Source organism: Nematolebias whitei, chromosome 4 (genome assembly GCF_014905685.2).
Source record: "Nematolebias whitei isolate Nwh7 chromosome 4, NemWhi1, whole genome shotgun sequence".
NCBI lineage: Eukaryota > Metazoa > Chordata > Actinopteri > Cyprinodontiformes > Rivulidae > Nematolebias > Nematolebias whitei.
In genome coordinates, this window is record NC_056501.1 from 35,275,769 (window position 1) to 35,285,301 (window position 9,533).

Sequence of the window (9,533 nt, forward strand, 5' to 3'; positions counted from 1 at the left end):
TCTCTGCTCCTCTCCCTCTTCATCATCTGGACCTCTCTGCTCCTCTCTCTCTTCATCATCTGGTCCTCTCTGCTCCTCTCCCTCTTCATCATCTGGTCCTCTCTGCTTTGTGATGATTAACTCACCATGTCTGCCTGAACTAATTTTCCCAAAAAAGAAGACAATGAAATATGGTCATCAGAAATTAAAACCATCATGGTATATAGGTTTTTGTTGCCTCCCTAATGTAATTATTCCTACCTGATGTCATCACTTGTCTCCTCTATCACTGACCTCGTGTCTGTCTCCTTCACCTTTTGTCTGTGGCATTCTGCACTAAGTCATAAGGCCAAAAAAGCATTATATATTAGTTGTAAAAATGACAGATCTTAATACAGTTTTTAAAAATAATGTTTACACGTTATTGCTTGGGATTAAGTAACTGTTCCCTCACTTCCACCTGCATTAGACCAACCTGTTGCCTTCCCCAGTCTGTCCTGATTCTTCCTCTGTCATCTTCTCTTCCTTCTCTCCATCCTCACAGCTGAATGACATTAATTTTGTGTCAAGTAGGTTTAAAAATACAGCAGTCAAACCACAATAGAAATGAAACTTGAATTTAAATGATCTCCTTGTTGGATAACAGTTACTGACTGGACATTTCATCTGATCTGACTCACCAGATACATCACAACACACACCACTGTACTGATACTGAATAAGACATTTAAACTCAAGTGTCCCTCTGCCAAAAAGGTTGGAAACATGGGTCACCAACCTTTTTGAGCTATAGTGACACTGAGGACTAATTTATCTGATACACACATAAACTTGTACAACTCATCTTTAATTAAAGAATCAATAATAATAAATGTACATATGAGTGAATAAATTGCAGCACTGAGGGCTAAGCGTTGGATCATAGCTGGGAACTGCCGCCACAACAGTTTAGCTTTCCTGTGTTAATATTTCATGAGTTTTATTTTGGTCATTCTTACACTTAGTGTGTGGATATGTGTGTGTGACAGGCGAGGCGCATGTATCAAATATTCATAAAAATACAGAAAATACTAAACAAATCACATCAATAGGGGAGGCAACATTTAACAGCCAACCGCAGTGTATTAGGCTAGCTTTAGCTAACCTGAATATTTAAACCCTCCTGTCCTGCTAATACACTGACAGTACTTACCTACTATCTTTCAACCACATTGAAAGGCTTTTTTTCATCCCGCCAACATCTTTATCCTTCTCCCTTTTCCTTTTTCTGTTTTGCGCCCCGGATAGCTTTTTTTTCTGCCGCTCCATCTTGTTGTCAAGTGCACAACGAGCGGTAGTTCAAGATTAAAAAAAAAAAAAAAAACGCGCCGAGTGCGTTCTCTTAGGGGCGTGTTCACAGCCACCTGTGTGGGAAGGGAGAGCGATAAGAGGGGAGGTGAAGCAGCAGAGGGGAGGTGAAGCAGCAGAGGGGAGGTGAAGGAGCAGAGGGGCGCCTAATCAGTGCTGTTCCCCTGTTATTGATCATTTAGAAAATGCCTACTAGAAAAACATTTTTTCTACAGAGGGTTTTGACGCCCCCTGCAGTGCAGCGCCCCTATGCGTTGCATACACTGCATACCCGCTTTTTGCGCCACTGCCCAGGGATAGAAGGTAATTTACACAATTCTCTCTTGTTCAAACATTTGTGTATGTAAAAATAAATATGTTGTTAATTCTAAAGAAAATTTGTGATCCTTTCTGAGCAAACCAACCTGGAGAGGTCATTGGAGCAGACTTAGGACCTCAACAAGAGTCTGTGCACGATTCAAGGTGCTCTTTAGTGTCTGCTATACAGATTTTCAGTTTGCTTGGAAGAAGAGGTCAGTGTGGCTTTTATGTTGCACAATAACAGTCATGAAATTTCTGTTTGAAGGGTTGCACAAACTTGGAGCAAAGAAAAAAATCACAGAAATGGTAAAGGCCTGTAGTGAGAGGTTGATCACAAAAGGTTACAGAGGGATCTGCATCAGCCGAGGGAAGGCGAGGACATCCGCTCTCCGACAGTTTATTATACAGAGATTTACTGAGAACACAGACATGTTGCATGTGACCTTTGCCAGCAATGAAAACTCCAAGGAAGATCTGAAGATCTCGATGGGCAAGAATTCTTCCTTCTACTTGTTAAAGTCATCTACAAACACAGAGGAGTGTTTGAGGGCGATGTATTTATGTATTTATAGGTATTATAGCAAAAATCTTAAATTTGGGTTGTGAAGTCATGACCAGCAGGAATTTTTGTTTAAATTCCCATTATCGATAAGTAGCTGAGATACTACAATTATGTTATCAAACCACAAGTTTAAAAAAACGTTTGTTTTTGTATTTGAATTTTTGTATTGTGTAGATGAACATATGCATGATATATTCATAAATTAAACGGATTCTTTCATTTTTCTGGACTGTATAATGTCGTGCATTGAATTTAATTACATGTGGACAGAAACGTGTTTATCTTTGACTCACCAACGACAGTGGGTCATTTATTTAAAAACGATTTAAACACATCACACATTTACATTAATTTGGCAAAATGATTTCAACAACAACATGGCTAATTTAACAAGCTGTACAATTTGATTAACCATACGGCGATGGTTGAAAACTTCACACAGACATTTCTAAAAATATCTGGAATGATTTCTAGCAGATAGAAGAGTTTAAAGATGGAAATTGAAGTTTAAGTTGAGAGAAAAAGATGGACGAGGGAAATGTTTGTGTCGGCATCAGAACGGCACTCTCCGGTGAGTTCCCAGCTTCTTCCCCGGTACACTTAGGTGGTATAAATCAACTCTTTTACCTGGAGGAGGTGATTCCACTGGTACGGAGTTCCATTTAACGCACCCTTTCAGCGTCTCCGTAGGAACAGCTGTGAATCGTCCGAAGTAGCGACGGTATTCCGTCCGACACAGGTTCACCTCTCGGTGGACTCACAGGAGTGGAGTCCGTCAGAGTTCCACTCAGAGGTGGAAGATGTCATAATCCCCCCAAGACTCGGAAGAGCTCTGGATCATGCTGGACTTCTGTTCTCCCAGCACTGGAGCGGCAAACGACTGAAGCCAAAGCCTGAAGCGACTCTCCACCCGACTCGACTGGTTTGAACTAGGAAGTACCGACATTTAAAGAGCTCTATTTCTGGTTCATTTGGGAGTTTCTGATTGGTCAATATCGACCAGACAGGGGTGTGTTTTTGTGACGTAAGAGGTCACTAGGAGTCAGAAAAACAGAAAGTGTTTTGGAACAGATTGAAAATGTTTTTAGAGACAGAGAGAGGAATATTTAGGAGGAATATTTAGGCGAGTTACCCATAAACAGGTGCCAGCCTCTTATATTTACGTCTGAGAGGATTTAACATGATAGTTCGTTCCAACAACTTGTTTTGCATTTGACTCCAACCTTGGACCAACTTACACTTGCTCATTCAAAGACAAAATCAGAAAATGCATAATTACTCTGTAACAGACCTTAACGTGATTTCTACTTTGCATGAGGATTAAAATCATTATTATTGTTTCACAGTTAATTAAAAATGATTAGTTCACTGTAACATCTAAAAATGGTTTGAACTAACACACTTTGATTATCAAACATTTGTAAAATAGTAATGATAATAGAAAAGAGAGTGTTCTTTCAATTGATCAGTGCAGGACACTTAAAAAGTCTTCTGGATGGACTTGATTTGTGTTTCTGGACTCAAATCAATGAAATACAGTTCTTGTTCCAGGAAGGCCCCTCAAGGCCAGATTTGACCTGAGGCCTAGTTCACTACAGTCCCCCCTTTGGAAATCATCCCCTGTCCATGGGGATGAATTCCAACATGAACTTACGCCTTCGAATGTCCCTGGTCTTGATGTAATCCAGCAAGGAAAACAAAAGTCAAAGGATGTAATCCCACAATGTTTTTGGTAATTCCATTGTGTTGATGATAATTCCATAATGTTGTTGGTAATTCCATTGTAGCAATGCTTTAACCCCTTGGAAACAGAGTCTGTAATCCATTGGAAAAAGTCATATAATCCACAACGGTAAATCCACAACGATTAATCCACAACGATTGGAAGTGTTGATTGATCAGCATACAGAGGGGTTCCCTTAGATTGAACTGAAGATGCGGCCACTGGATGAAGAGTGGAGAACAACGTCAGGATTGCAGGTCTCCTCCAGCGAAGGTCGTCGCTGGGTGGATGTCCAGTCTGTGCCGTTCTGGTTCAATGTGACATGCAATTATGTGGTTTAAGGTGGGTTTATGAAGGGGATTTTACATAAGGCCTTAAACTATATGCACCTGGTGTGTTCCAAACTATTTTTCCATTCCTAACTTGGTTTAAGTTAGATTTACATGGTAAAATATAGTTTGGTACAATTGTCTGTTGTCTTTTAGACGAACGACTTGAGATTGGGTGTTTGGTTTCCCCATAAATGTTTTTGGAAGTCTATGGCGAGACTCATCAAAAAGAATTAGCTATCCCCCCGAATAGAATTGTTCGAGTAGGTTCGGCTTAAGCGTTGTGAGACCAATGTAGATTATGGTACTTAAGGTAGCAATAATCTACATTGACTCCGCAAAGATTACATTTTAACAGATGAACTGCATGTTGGCATAGTTAAAGGCCTCTTAGTCTCTAACTCAACTACACAAAAAATTCATTCTTACCTCAGAAACAATATCAAAACCAATTAAACAACGTTTCAACATTGACAAGAGTAGTGACTAAGCAACTAGAAACATCGTTTCACTGCTTCACCTCACCCTGGTTGTCAGATTCAGTCACGCTGTCCCGTGTGAGTGGCTTCTTTGCAGACCCGCATACGCGGGACATAATCATATCGAGATGCACTGCGTGGCGATCCAGGTCGACTCGGAGTGACGTGAGGCCCCGGAACAGGGATGTGAGTATCCCACACAATACGAGGAGTATCGTCATTAGCAGGGCTATGATTAACGTGTCCGCGCTTGACCACGCATAGGTAATTGGTTGGATCGGGTTCTTAATTGTGGACCTGAGGGACTTGAGAACTCGGTTTATTGGTTCCACGTCGACGACTCTGGTGCCTTCAAAACGGATCCTCCCCAGAGTTTCTGGATCTATGTCTATAGACATGTTCACCAGGTACTCTGAGTCATCCAGAGTTGCGTCCCATTGTTCCGGATCGAGGTGATAGAGCGTCAAATCACCATTGTGTATGGTTGTCCCCTGGGGAACACTGATCCACATTGTTTTGTCCGGTAACGTCAAAGGTCTATTTGCCCCAGGTTGATCGTAGGCTACGATCACCTTTCTTTGAGGAGTGTTCACTAGCCAACGTGAGCCAACGATTTCCGCCTTTGCGGCTTTAGCCAGGCGTCGAGGCGTTATGGTCGTTGAGCACCTAGAATTTTTCGGAATAGGTGTCAACCCGCATAAGCCCGCGGTTTGATTCCAAACAAACGGCTTACTCGCACACAGATAATGTATCTCCCGAGTGAGAACACACATCTGAAGGTTTGGAGCAAGATAAACCGAGGGGTTATCGTCGTGGTACGCAACCATCCTTGGTGTGTCAATTTGAACATGGTTTTCACCGTGCCAATTGCCAACATTAACAACGTCCCTGAGTCTGTATATGCCATTTGAGGGAATTATCAGTAGGTTGATAATGAATGCCATTTCAAACGTCTTGTGATTGACGTAGATTGGGATTGCGCTACCGAGAGTGTAAGCCAGGTGAGCCTGTATCTGCGTGACTCTTTCGCGCGTAGCGGAGCTGAGGATGTCATTCACCATCTGTAGAGAGACTAGATACGGTGGGATCCTGCCGGTGGCTAGTGTATCTACCGACGAACTGATATCTCTAAGCATGTCAGCAAAAATCCTATCCATTAGGTGTGCGACAGCGTAATCCACTTCAACCTTAAGGGCTAACTCATTTACCGCATGTACGAGGGCTTTGATTTCTTGGGTGTGAGTATTCAGCACTAGAACAGTATCCTTTACGGTTTTAGTCACCTGTGTCAATTGTGTTAGTTGAAGGTCCATTTGCGCTCGGATCTTTGGGACCTCTCTCTCTACTTCAAACACGTGTTGTTTTAGGGACGTTATACTGACAGTGTTGTATGCGGACAAACCCAGGCTAAACAGCGATCCGAGTGAGGAAGCGGCGAGTAAGAGCCCGCCGATGTCGTGCTTTTGCCTTCTACGTGTTCCACCCAACTCTTGTTGGGTGTAGGTGAACTTATGTAGTTGCTTTAGGACGTGTTGGATCTCTGCTTTAGCACCCTCTAGGGATACTGTTGTAGTGAACCTGATCTGAACCTGATCTGACCTCAAATCTTGATCAGATGAACAGTGACTGTTATTTCATTGATCTTCATCCAGAAATACAGTTTGAGCCATCTGGTGACTTTCTTTCTTGAATTAATCAAGCAGAAAAGACAATTCTCTATGATCATTACTGTTTTACAAATGTTTGATAATCAAATTGTGTTAGTTTACTCAATGCTTACAGGTTGAAGAAAACTACTCATTTTTATTTTACATAAACAGTAAGTAATGATTTTTATTCCTCATTCAAAGAAGAAATCAGGTTAATATGCATTTCTTGATTTTTCTGTCTGCAATGTAAGTATGTTAAAGGTCGGTTTTCGGTCAACTAAAATGTTTACCGAGAAAAATGTCATGTTTAAACTTTTTCAGAAGATAATAAGAGTGAGACTCCACGAAGTCTGAAGTCCTACAATAATCTTTCTGTTTGTCACTGAAACAATCCTTGACTTTTAATAACATCTTACATCATACACCACACCTCTATTCCTGGTCCATCGACCAATCAAAAGCTCTCAAATGACCCGGAAGTCGACCCATTTAAAATGTGGCAACTTCCCAGTTCATGCAGAGGCTGGAGAGGTTGAGACGCTGAGTTGCAAGAGTCCGAGGGTCCAAGAGTCTCAGAGTGATGGAGGTTCTGAAGAAGTTCTAGAGTCTGAGAGTTCTGAAGGCTGAAGGAGAAAACTCTGATGTCCGAAGCCCAGAGTGCTTCCGTTGGAATACAGAACGCAGTGACGATGTTGGGATTATAATTTCTGTTTGAACACCACGCACGACTCTCGAAGGATTTCAGCTGCTCAACGGAGACGCTGAAAGAGTCTGAAGGATTCTATACCGAGCTGATTTCATCGTCAACCAGGTAACGATCTACTTCAACCGAGCGTACCGTCGCAAGCTGAGATCTGATGGAGCGTGCACGTTCTGGTCATAACAGATTAATTCCCTCACATATCTCTCTGTAAGATAAATCTCCATTTCCATCTTAAACTCTGCTTTCTCCTAAAATCAGTACAGATATTTAGAAATATCTGAAGCTAAGTCCTCAATCACCGCCGTGTGATTGAAGCCCATTTTCTGTGAAACTTGTCTGTTATTATTTTCATATTTTGCCAAATTAATGTAAATGTTTGATGTTAAACTTTGATTCTGAAAATAAATGACCGCATTCATTTGATGGGTCAAACATAAATAACGTCTCTCGTTACATTTCTGTTAAAATTCAATGCACGACATTTACACAGTCAGAAAGATGAGGAACTCGTGAAAAAAGTATGCATATATTTCCCTATATTGTCATACTACAGTTGGTGGCCCGTAACGTGCTCATAAATGACTGTAAATTCGTGTAAAAAATTGATTTTTTACATGTTGGCATATAAGAAAAGTAACAGTTTATCAGCTGTGAAGAAACGCAGCTCATGCTGCACCGCCTGAAGCGAAACGCTGCATGTTTTTAAGCGTGTTGGTCTGTGGAGCTCAGGGAGCTCACAGAAAGCTGAAATAGTGTCATAAGTCTTTATGAAAGCTGAATTTGTACGACTGCTATGTGTAGCTAAGCTTATGAGCTGTGGGAAACGTTGATTCTGTTTAAAAGTACGGAGGTTCTGCTGAAAGACCAGGACTGTGGTCCAGTTCGGTTCTGTTAAGTTTGAACGAGTATTTTGAATAGATGGATAAACGTTTTAAAGACTGGACGAAGTCTCAGCTAAGCTCAGAGTTTATTCGTTACATTTTTTAACAGAAAAAGTGCATTTTGACAGTTTAAAAGACGAAAAAGTGACGAACTGATTTTATGCTAATCTAACATGCTAGTTGTTACTAACATTTCGTGATTGGTTGAATATTGCTACTGTGGAGCGCTCTGATTTGCTGAGAAGGTTGACTGGCGTGGCTACGTCATCCCCTCTCAACCCTGCGCTGCTTTGCCATTGGTGATTTCAGTCACGTGACCCGGAAATGAAAATCCGTTTTCATAGGGAAATAAAATCTGCTTTTTAAAGCTGAAAAGCGCTTTAAAAGTGTATTTTGATACGCTGGTTAAGTCCTTCAAAGCATACTCGCTGAAATTTTGCCACGTTAGAGTTTAAAATCCGTCATTAAATGAGGTTTTTTGAACAACGCTAGCGATGCTAATTTTAAGCTAACAGCTAACGACCGAAGCCTTCACTATGCTTAAAATCACTAAATAAAGCTGCAATATTGTTCCACAAAACTCATGTCCATGTTATAAAGTCGTGCTTGTTGAAATTTTGCCACGTTTGTGTAAAAAATTCGTTCAGAAATGTTGATTTTAACCGAGTTTAGCCGAAGCTAACTTTAAGCTAAGCGGCTAACAACAGGATGTCAACCGAACGCCACAGGAAGTCATAGCGACCCCTACTGGACAACACAAATAGTGTCTGAGTTGAAATTATTAAGGTTGTTCTGACATCTTCTGGACAAACTTGAGAAGACAGGTTTCACTCGCTTTTTAGGTTTAAATAGTGAAATTAAACGTTTTTATTTTTCTAAAGGCATTTTTGAGTTAATAAACGTTCCTCAAAGCTGAATAAATACTGTTATCTTGCATTTTAAAAGTTATAAGGTATTTATGCAAAGAGCATTTACCAAAAAGTTTTTATTCACTGGTAATCCCTTTAAAAATAAGGTACAAAATAAACGTTAACTTTTAAAAAATAGAAACAGTTACAGATTTTCACAAAGTTGGAAAAAGTTTACTCATTTGCTAAAAGGATAGTGCACGTTTAATTGATAAATCACTAAATAAAAGCAAATATATCAGACAAAGAGACTTTGCTGATTTTATTTATTTTGAAAAACCTAAAACATTAAAATTTTCCTGTTTAATCTTTAAATAGAAGAAAAATGGCAAGCGAAGAAGAAGAAGAGAACTTTTTAAAACCAACAAATGACGATATCATTTTGGGGGCCTTACATATTTTAACAACTCCACTTATTGGTACACAAATACAGCAATTACAACAACTCGATGAAATTCAAAGACATGAAGAGCTGAAAAGTCTGGCCGCAGGAACATTACAGACAGAGAGTAAAAAGCTTAGCCTTGAACGGTTAGCAAAAATCTCTCTGCTTCTAAAAGCTGAATTGGATGAACGGTCGGAGCGCCTTGACTGGATGTCTAAAAGACATGAGGAGCAGCTCGCAGAAATGCAGGCGTCACTAGAAACAAAATCTAATGAAAAGATTAAAGAA